At 38.9% G+C, this 10506-nt stretch overlaps 1 non-coding gene across 1 annotated transcript; it reads left to right on the top strand.

The window, feature by feature from the left end:
- The first annotated feature begins 538 nt into the window (after positions 1 to 538).
- Positions 539 to 645, top strand: LOC115526422. Its single transcript, XR_003972601.1, has one exon. It is a non-coding gene; the product is annotated as a U6 spliceosomal RNA (small nuclear RNA).
- Positions 646 to 10506: the final 9861 nt, after the last annotated feature.

Below are 10506 nucleotides of genomic sequence, written 5' to 3'. Positions count from 1 at the left end.
AATAGTGTTATCTTTTTTTGCATATGAGAACATCCAGGGTAAATTTAAGTGATTTTTCATATGACACCCAACAAGTATGTTAAAGAACAAAGATATGAATCCTGTTCTTGGCTATATGCTTTCCCCTATGCCATGGAGGAGGGAGATAACTTCATTTCTTCATTTCTTAAGCACGGATTATATGAAATGATAAAGAACTAAGAACTGGATGATATTATAGTATGGAGAGTTTATAGCATTTAATTGACCAGACCTCCATAATGTTGATCAAAATTCACCTGGTTGGAGATGGGGTACACTCTTTCACCCCATAGAGCTCCGGAGTAGCCTATCTTCTTCAACAGTTTAATTAACTTAAATAAAGGGAATTCTGATTAAATATGCAAACAGAGAGTGCAACAAGTGGGCAATATGCTGGACATCAAAATCCAAACTCATTTTAAAATAAATAGATAAGAATAGTGAGTCAAAATATTGAAACCAATTTTACCAGAGATCAAGAAAAAAAATCCCATATTTATGATTTAAAAAATTAAACATGCTCACTTCAACAGCACATATGCTGATATTGGAATGATACAGAGAAGGTTAATGTGGCCCCTGTGCAATCATGACACATAAATTTGTGAAGTGTTCCAATTTTTTCTTATTATACGTCACGAGTAGAGAATTGGGGATACATGGTTTAACAGCAGAAAATATGAAAACAATTCTATGATTTAAGTTGATTACAAGCTCAATATGAATCAATAATTTGGCATATCTTTCACTTAAACTTGGCTCCATTCAAAAAAAAAAAATTCAGGGGCGCCTGGGTGGCGCAGTCGGTTAAGTGTCCGACTTCAGCCAGGTCACGATCTTGCGGTCCGTGAGTTCGAGCCCCGCGTCAGGCTCTGGGCTGATGGCTCAGAGCCTGGAGCCTGTTTCCCATTCTGTGTCTCCCTCTCTCTCTGGCCCTCCCCCGTTCATGCTCTGTCTCTCTCTCTGTCCCAAAAATAAATAAACGTTGAAAAAAAAAATTAAAAAAAAAAAAAATTCAGCATCATACACAATGAAGATGATGGTCTCAAAGTGTTCTGGGCTGATCAATCTTCACCTGGAATTTCACATTTAAATCTAAACATCAGGAGTGCCTGGGTGGCTCAGTTGGTTGGGCAACCAACTTCAGCTCAGGTCATGATCTCATGGTCGTGAGTTCGAGCCCCACATCAGGCTGTGTGCTGACAGCTCAGAGGCTGGATCCTGCTTCAGATTCTGTGTCTCCCTCTCTCTCTGCCCCTCCCCTGCTCATGCTCTATCCTCTCTATCTCTCAGAAAAAAATAAACGTTAAAAAAAATCTAAACATATTTTGAAAAGAACCTTGACAAACCAAAGGCCATCTGGGAAACATTCCCAGGATAGTGAAAAGCTCAAAATCTTATGCAAGAAATGCTTTGGAGATACTGGGGAAGTCTATACCAGAGGAAAGAAAACATGTGGGAAACATAATGAAAGGTCCAACTAGAAGAAAGATTTGACTTAGTCTGTGTAGATCCAAATAGTGGACCACAGACCATGCAAGGGAGACATCTCTCAGGGCAAAGTGATGGAAGTGAATGACAATGAAACCTACTGTTTACCAAGCACAAAGCTAATATGTACCTTATATACTTTATTTCTCACAAATCCCTTTAAGTAACAAGCACTGCTACCTCTATTTACAGATTTTAAAAAAATCCAAGCTGAAAAAGTTAAAATTACTTGCCCAAGGTCCTAAAACTATTAAGTTCTTAATCAGGGATGAATCCTGACAACCCTATGATGTAGGTACAATTTCAGTTGCAAAAAAACCCTGAATTACCAAATTTGCTAAAGGTCAAAGGTAATTAAATGGTGGAACTGGCTTAATAAACACTTAAGTTGTACCAGGACCTGGGCAATACATTTTACAAGCATACTTTATTTTAATACCACAATGGCTTGTGATGGGTATTGCTATTCCCTTTTACAGATAAGGACACTGAGGCATAGATAGATAAAGCAAACTTGCTCAAGATCATAAATGACTGAGATAGGATTAAGACCCAGGTCTATGTGGCTTAACCACTGTGCTATGCTGGCTCTCCCAGAGCAGCAGAAAGAATTATCTACCAACTATAGCTCTCTAAAAATGCTACAAGAGGTGGCCAGGTCTTCATCACTGAAGTAGTCCAAGTGGAAGCTGGTGGGCACTGTGTGAGGGTAGAACTGTGATGAGAAGACTGGGAACTCCAAGCTACTATGATTTTGTCAAATACGTTTTTTGGATTCATTCTTCACAGGACGTGCTAAGTACCAAATAGGTGCTTGGTAAGTATCTGTTGATTTGCATGGAATAGAAGTCCTCTCTCTAGAAGGGAACCCCTCAGTGCACTGCTGTGGGAGTTGTGGCTTTGCAAGTGAACTTTCTAGCTATTTGTGTCAAGGCTGAATTAGAGGGAGGCGGGCTTCCCAGCACAGCTAGCAATTAGAGTCCAACCCACAAATTCATGCACTGGACTGGCTGCTTGCGTGGGAAGGAGAAGGAAGGAGGCACTTTCAAGGGGAAGCAGAATAAAGTAGAGGCAGCCGTGGGCAGTAGCCCTGCAAGCTGTGGCCACAAGAACAGCCTGGACAGCTGGCCTCGGTCTCGATTTGGATTAAGATGTTTATTCTGCTCTGCCTCCCAGGCTTCTCCCTTCCTGCCCCAAAGGCTATCCACTTGAGTGTCTGAAAAGGTGATTAATTAGACACAGACTCTCAGGACCCGCCAAGAAATGTTCTCAGACTAAGATTCACACTGGGGGTGAAAGATACCCTCCCAGTGGTACTACATAGAAACTCCCTCCCTCACTCACTCCTATAGTTTGAAGGTCATGATCCATGAAAAGATCTGAATTAAATGCATGCCACGCTGAGCTTTTGCCTGAGCACAGATTTAACTGGCACTGTGAAATGGTAATGTAACCCAAATCTTGACTGGGGGTTCCCTGGAAGCAAATTTTCTCAGAGGAACATGCATAGATTGTACATTTGGTTTTTAGAGAGAACAAGTCCTTCTGCTCAATGCCCACCCCGCTGGTTGGTCAGAAATACCTAATCATCACTTCCTTGGGTTAAAGCAATGGTTCCCAAACATTTTGATCTCAAATCTCATTTATACTCTTAAAAATAATACGGGCGTATGGGTGGCTCGGTCGGTTAAGTGTCCCAAGTCTTGATTTAGGCTCAGGTCATGATCTCACAGTTTGTTAGTTCGAGCCCTGAGTGGGGCTTTGCGCTGCCAGTGCAGAGCCTGCTTGGGATTCTCTCTCTCTTCCTCTCTCTGGCCCTTCCCCTGCTATCTCTGTCTCTCAAAATAAATAAATAAATTTTTTAAAAAGTTTAAAAAAAGAATAATATAGGCTCCCAAAGAGCTTTTGTTTATGTGATTTAGACCTCTCAATATTTATCACATTGGAAATTAAAACTGAGAAAAATTTTTAACTTCATGAATTCTTTTTAAAATAACAATACACTATCCTAACACAATATTTTTCTGAAAAATAAATATATTTTACAAAACAAAAATATTTGGTTGAGAAGACTGTCGCTGTTTTACATTTTTGAAAATCTCTTTAATGTCTGGCTTAATAGAAGGCAGCTGGATTCTAAGATCTGCTTCTGCTTTCAATCTGTTGTGATATGTTATTTGGGATGAAGGTTATGAAGAGAATCCCACTTCACACAGTATGTAATTAGGCAAGGGAGGAGTATTGCAATAGCCTTTTTAGATAACTGTGGTGATTTTTTTTTTTTTATCACACCAAAACAGGTTAGTTGTAGTATGGAATCTGACCCCATATCAATGAACTTTTCATACTCTATTACATTAAAATCTATTGATTTGTCCTGCACTTTGAATAGATCTTTTACCAATGCATGGTTTTGTAATATTATTCATTAATCATTTGGGAAATATTGATTCACTGAGGTATGCAGATCTGCTAAATGTTGGTACATTTCATTATACAATATAAAAAAATCTCACATCTCTTAATAACACCACTGATCTTATCAGAAAAAATCTTTAAGTATTGGAAACTTGTCAAGCTCATAGCAGCAGGTAAAAATTTTTTTAATTCTAATTTTCACTTGAAAGCTCAAATTTTATCATTGAAATCAGATATTGTCAGTTATTTTCCTTGAAGTGACAGACTCACTTTGTTCATTTTTGAGAAAACGTCTGCCAGATACTCAAGTCTGAATAACCAATTTGTCTGTCAGTTAGTTTTTCAAAAAAAAAAGATGGTGTTCCATGGCAAAAAGTGACTGGTTTAATTCACAGCTCAAAAAATCTCACAAGTGCTTTTTCTTGAGAATTTGGTATGTCTCAAAACTGTTTTATGTATGCTTCCCATTTTGTCACAGGAAATATTAAAAATATGTATACTCAAGGGTTGGGATTTTAATAAAAGTACTAATACAGCTTCATCACAAATATTCTTAAGAAAACCGCCTTTTTGTCTTTCCCACGAGTGTGTGGTGTTGAAGAATGCAATGATACTTGAGTATCCTGCCTTGATTTGCTCTAAAGTGGCATCAGTTATGTCCACAGTTGCTTCTGTACCATCAGTGCAAATGTTAACTCTGTGAGAATGCCCGATAACATCTTAGTATTATTATGAAAATAGTTGTGATTTTGTAGACCTCCTGAAAGGTTCTTAAGGACCCCAGAGGCCCATGGAGTGCACTTTGAGAACGTTTGGGATAAAGTGTTGAAAGACCTTATTAAAATGCAAGTGTCATCTGGGAAGGATGAGCGAAAAAATAAACTCTTGTCAGTCACTGTCAGGTTTGTGTGGAGGCAGGAGAGTTCAGTAAGTATGGCCTTCAACTTCAGGAGTCAGATAAATCTGGGATAGAATACGAGGTTCCACACTTTTTAGCTAACTCATGTAATTTTTAAGTCTTTTCATCTGTAAATGTAAATGGAAATAATAATCAAAAATCCTTTAAATTTGCTTTAAGGATATGATATAAGTAAGTACCTAATGCATAGTGCACACTCAATGTTAACTGGTCTTATAGTTTATGTTCTTATAAACTAGAAAGAATGAGATTTAAAAATGGCTAAGTTCTTTATTTAAACTTTTTAAATGTTTATTTAGAGAGAGAGAGAGAGAATATGAGTGGGGGAAGCACAGATAGAGAGACACAGAATCCAAAGCAGGCTTCAGGCTTTGAGCTGTCAGCACAGAGTCCAATGTGGGGCTTAAAACCATGAACTTCGAGTTCATGACCCGAGCTGAAGTCAGATGCTTAACCGACTGAGCCACCCAGGCATCCCAAAAATGGCTAAGTTCCTAATGGGCATAGGGAACAGGAAGCTACCTGAGAGCCACAGGGTTGGAAATTCCTAAGTATTAACTAAGATTAGCCATCTAGGGGGTACATGGAAAAGAGGTGAAGAAGGGACTAAAGACAGGCTTTACTTTTTCATTCATCTATTCAAAAAATATATGATGATAATCTACAGCATGCCAGGCTCCAATCTTGTACTAAGAAAAGCCACAAAGAAATGACAACAACTGGTGCAGTGGTCAGCATGCGGATTTCATGTCAGGAGACCTGGCTTTTGGTCCAATTTTGTACTAGCTGTGTCACCTAGGGCATGCCCTTTAAATCCTCCCAAATTTGGTTTTCTTATTTTAAAAATGGGAAAGATAATGAATGCTTCCTTGTGATGTTTCAAAGAATAAATGTTAAAATGTGGTTAAAGCAGTCTTTAAATATTTTAGTGCCTGTGGTGCTTAAAGTGACTCACCTTTTTAAGCTCTTGAAAAGCAGCATTATGTAGATGAAGGAGTCCCTATATCCTTGATTTCTTTGACTCTAACTTAGAATAATAACACTTGCCTACTTTTGAGGCATCTTGGCATACACAGTGTCAATATAGTTTGTGTGCGGTACATGTAGGTGTTCAATAAATGGCAGCTATTATTTATTATTTCACAGTGAGATGGATAGATTTGCCATGGAAGCTGACACATAACAATCCAAGAAAATAAATGGCAGAGAAAAAAATTTAGCATGTTGCTGAATAAAAAAAAAATACACCAGCAAGCATGTAATATTGATAGAATGAAAGGTCTGATTGTCATGGAGAGACTCATTCTGTGACCAAATCACGGTGAGGGCATCTTCTTGTCTTCCTACCTCTATTGTCAAGATCTAACCTCCAACTTTTAAGCAGTGTTGGAAGCAAGGGACATATACAAATGATATATTATTCCAGCCTGAGCAGATGATTAGGCAGAATCTAAAGAGTGGAGTTTGGGGGAAACAAAGGAATTGAAAGGATTAAGAAAGCGTAGGAGCAGACAGATGAAATAGTACCCAAGAAGGGATGGTAGGTGTCTCTACTGACATTAGCAATGGTGCATAGAGCATCTTAGAAGGCCACAGCTAATAACCCAGGCTTTTTTTATGAGCTGAAAGATGACAAGAATAACATAGAGAAGTATTCTCTACTCTCTACCTCATAATAAAATAGATATAAGATAGGGAATACCACCAAACTCAAAGACTGAACATTCTCCTAGATTCCTCATGCGAGTTTAACAAGCTAGCAGTTAATCTGTGTGGTTGTGAGCTTTATTTTATGATATTTTAAAATAAATATTTATGTAGTATTTACTAAGTGCCAGGAACAATTATAAGTACTCCACACGTATTGATTATTTTAATCCAAATAAATTAGACTGCCCATTTTATAGATAGAGGAACTAGGCAAAGTAATTTGCCTAAAGTAATCCATTAGTAAAGAGTACATTCTCCGAATCTAAAGAATCTAATCTGCTAAAGAATCAAGCTCCAGAGTTCAGGCTTCTAGTCATACAGCTCTACCATTATAAAGGGAGTAAAGTGAGACTTCAATTATTTTGATTCTGTTCATAGTACTCAGCAATGATGTGATGATGATAAAAAAGAGGAAGGTACCCATTGTCGAGGTAATCTTCACACTACAAGGTAAGATTTGCAGACTGGAAACAATATGATGCGTCTTCCTCCTTAGGGTGAAAAGTAGTATATTTAAACTCCCAGTTTAACCTGCTGAGGGATCATCTTAAATCTCCATGAGGGCAGTTCAGTGGAATAGGAAAGTGAGAGAGCTTACTAAAGTCTCCTTCTACCTAAGCCTTGTCCTTAATTCCTCATCCTTCTCCCAAACTCCCTGCAGATCTTAACAAAGCTTTCAAAGTTACCCCGAGGGATGAATGGAGCCTCAACCTTTAGGAATCATTCATCTACTTGAAAAGAAATAGCAGGAGGATGGCAGGAAGAGAGACATTGATTTCATTTCCTCAGAAGCTGCTCAGCATGAAATGAATTTTTGGAGGAGATCTGAAACTAGTGTTCAAATGATCCCACGTAACCAAATAGGCTCTAGAAACCCCCTTTATCATATTTGCCTCTCAAAGTGTTCCTTGTCCAAGAGTACTATCCAGGAAGTGATGTGGGCTCTCCATCAGACTCTAGTCAGTCAGGTGCTGAAGCTGCCTGCTCACCTGAACTATCCAGTGGGCTTAAAATGGGAGAAACAGCCTATGACGATCATCTCAACTTGAACCAGGCACCTTCCAACCAAGTTAGAATAGCTTCTCAATCCTGAATACAAGTTAGAATCACTTAGAACACATTTTAAAAATATACCCAGAGCCCACATTCTATCAGAGTCCAATTCAATCAGACTCCCTGAAGAGGCAGCCTGCATATCATTATTTTATGAAAGTTCTCCACGAGCTTATGATGCTAAGGTTGACTATAACTGCTAGGGACATTTAAAATCTCTTCTGCACAGCCAGCATGATTCTAGTGGCTTCCTGGTCTCCATGGAAAGTTTCTTAGTAGAAGAGGAAGAGTTATCCCAGTAGCATCAAAACAGCACAGGCTTTGGAGTTCTGGGTTCTAATTTTATTTCAAAGAGTTACTGATACTGTACAATTTGAGGCAGCATTAAGCAGCACAGCAGAGATAAATTAGATGTAGGGTCCACTTTGAAGTGAGAGAGGCCTAGGGTTGAGTCCAAGTTCTTCCAATCACTAGCTGAATGATATCACATCTATATTTATTCATCTGTAGAATGGGTATATTAATGCTTCCTTGCAGGGGAGTGAGATTTGAGATTGCAAATTCTATAAGTAAACCATTTAGTACAAAGTTGGGCATATGGTAGCTATTATAATAAGGACTTTAGAATCTCTCACATATACTCCCCCACTGCAACCCACTATCAAGCCAAACTAGGCCTGTGAGGGCTGAGATTTCTAAGAAGGGTTTTGGGGTAGGTAGAGCCATATCTGAGAGGCCTTGTAGAACATTGTAATTATTGTGAACATTATGCTAATTTATGCAGAATAGGGATAGTCCAATTTATACTTTGAGAAGGCCACTCTGGCTGCTGTGTGAAGATCAGGTTGGAGACGGATAAGAACAGAAGCAAGGAAACTGGTTAGGAGGCTATTGTAGTAGCTCTGGTGAAAGATACTAGAGGTTTAGAGTAATGAAGTGGTAAGAGGGATGAGGAGACATAATCTAATGAGATAAGCTGTGAAAGGAGCAGGAAGAAGGCTTGTGTATCCATTGGACTGGAGGGTAAGAGAGGAGAGAAAGTTCAGTGTGTCTCCCAGGTTTCTGATTTGAAGCCCAAGGTGGATTATGGGCCCATTTATCAAGACGGAGGACGGTTGGAGAAGGATTTTGGAGGACAACTGAAAGTTGTGTTTTGGTCATGTGAACTTTAAGATTCATATGAGTCATTTAAGTTGAAAAAACATATAGATGGTTAAGTATATAGATGTGAAGTTCCAAAGAGAAGAGTGGACAGGTAATATATATTGGAGAATCATTTTCATAAAAGTGGTGTGATTTTTTGAGAATGGCTAAGATCACCTAGGTGAGAATATAAAGTGAAAGTAGAAGAAAAGGAAACAAACATAGAATGGATTCCTAAAGAATACTAAAAGAAGGCTGCTTTGTTGTTTACTAGAGTATACATTCCTTGAGACCAGGAATATGCCTTATTCACTCCTGGGTTCCTCGTGCCTGATACACATTAGGCCCTTAGTAAATACTGTATGATTCAATAAGCAAATCAATGAGGTAGGTGATGTTCCAAGAACTGTCTCTGATCCTGATATTTCAGACTGTGAGCATGTATGTGTTTTCTGTGTAAGTTTTAGAAAGTGAGCTCAGCCCTTGAAGAAATATGAGGCCTCTTTTTTTTTTTTTTTTTTTGAGGACTCTTAATTGTCCAGAGAATTCTTATTACTGTAACTCTATGGTTTCCACTGTCTTTTGCCTGAGGAAGCTATTTGATGTTCAGTCCCCCACACAAACAGGTATTTAAGGCATTAAGAACAAAAATGGTTTAGCTTAATTACATGCTTTCAACCCATTGGTTCTGTTTAATAAGGTTCATCTCCTGAGACACTTTAATAAAGATGCAAAATAATCCTCTCAGAAAGGGACTGACATTTCCACAGAGACCAAGATGGGGCCAGTTCATCTCTGATAGCTGTCACCCCTGCATCTCCCTGGTAACCTCTTCATGGCCCCTCTGAGCCAATGCCTCTCTCCTCTTTAAAATTCAGTGAACTCTCCCATTACTTCTTGTGCAGCTCTGTCTCCCACAAGGGAAAGACAAAAAAGCAATTCCTCTTCCAGGCTCCTTTTAAAAAATCGACTAGCCACCTGGTTTAGATGTGCCAATAATGGTATGTAAAAGACCCAAAAGGAGGCTGTTGAGACATCCTGCATAAAAATTAAAACTAAAAAGAGAAATGTTCTACCTGATCTCTGTTCTCCCACCTCTCAGGGTAGGAGGGGTGGGAGAACAGTGCAGAGAGCCAAGCTAGGCTGAGTCCACACCTCACTCTCCTGCTCCTTAGCTGTGTCCCCTTGAGCACACTATTTTACCTCTCTAAATCTTAGTCTCCTCATCTATAAAATGGGGAGAATAAAGTTACGTATAGTCTAGGGTTTTAGTGAGGAAAAAATGAGATAATAGATATAATGCATTTAGCACAGCACCTGGCCCAACGTAGGTACTTAGGAAATACACACAACTGTACCTGAAAGAATCCCAAGTTCCTCTGTCCTTCAAACCACCACTTATGAATGCAACTTCAACTTAGCATTCTAGGGAACTCCAAAACTGTCTACAGACATGATAACTGGTGGACCAAAATTGGGGCTTTCCCAAGTTGTTATTTATCATTCTGGATCTCTCTGATTGCTTTCTTATGCTTTAAAAAGTCCAAGTCACATCTTGACATCCAGAAGCAATCAAATGTAGATTTAAAAGTATGCATGTGACATTAATATAACTTTCCCCAGATACATAGAGATAAGAAAACATGTCCATCACTCAGAATGGGAATCATGTGCCTAGGGTGTCCTGTCTGCATCCCATTCGTAGTGCAGAATATTTGCTGGAGTAACAACTAAGGATTCTACTGATGCAT

Source organism: Lynx canadensis, chromosome A1, assembly GCF_007474595.2.
Source record: "Lynx canadensis isolate LIC74 chromosome A1, mLynCan4.pri.v2, whole genome shotgun sequence".
Lineage (NCBI taxonomy): Eukaryota > Metazoa > Chordata > Mammalia > Carnivora > Felidae > Lynx > Lynx canadensis.
Note: the sequence above shows the minus strand (reverse complement) of the source record. Positions and strands in the feature narration are given on the sequence as shown.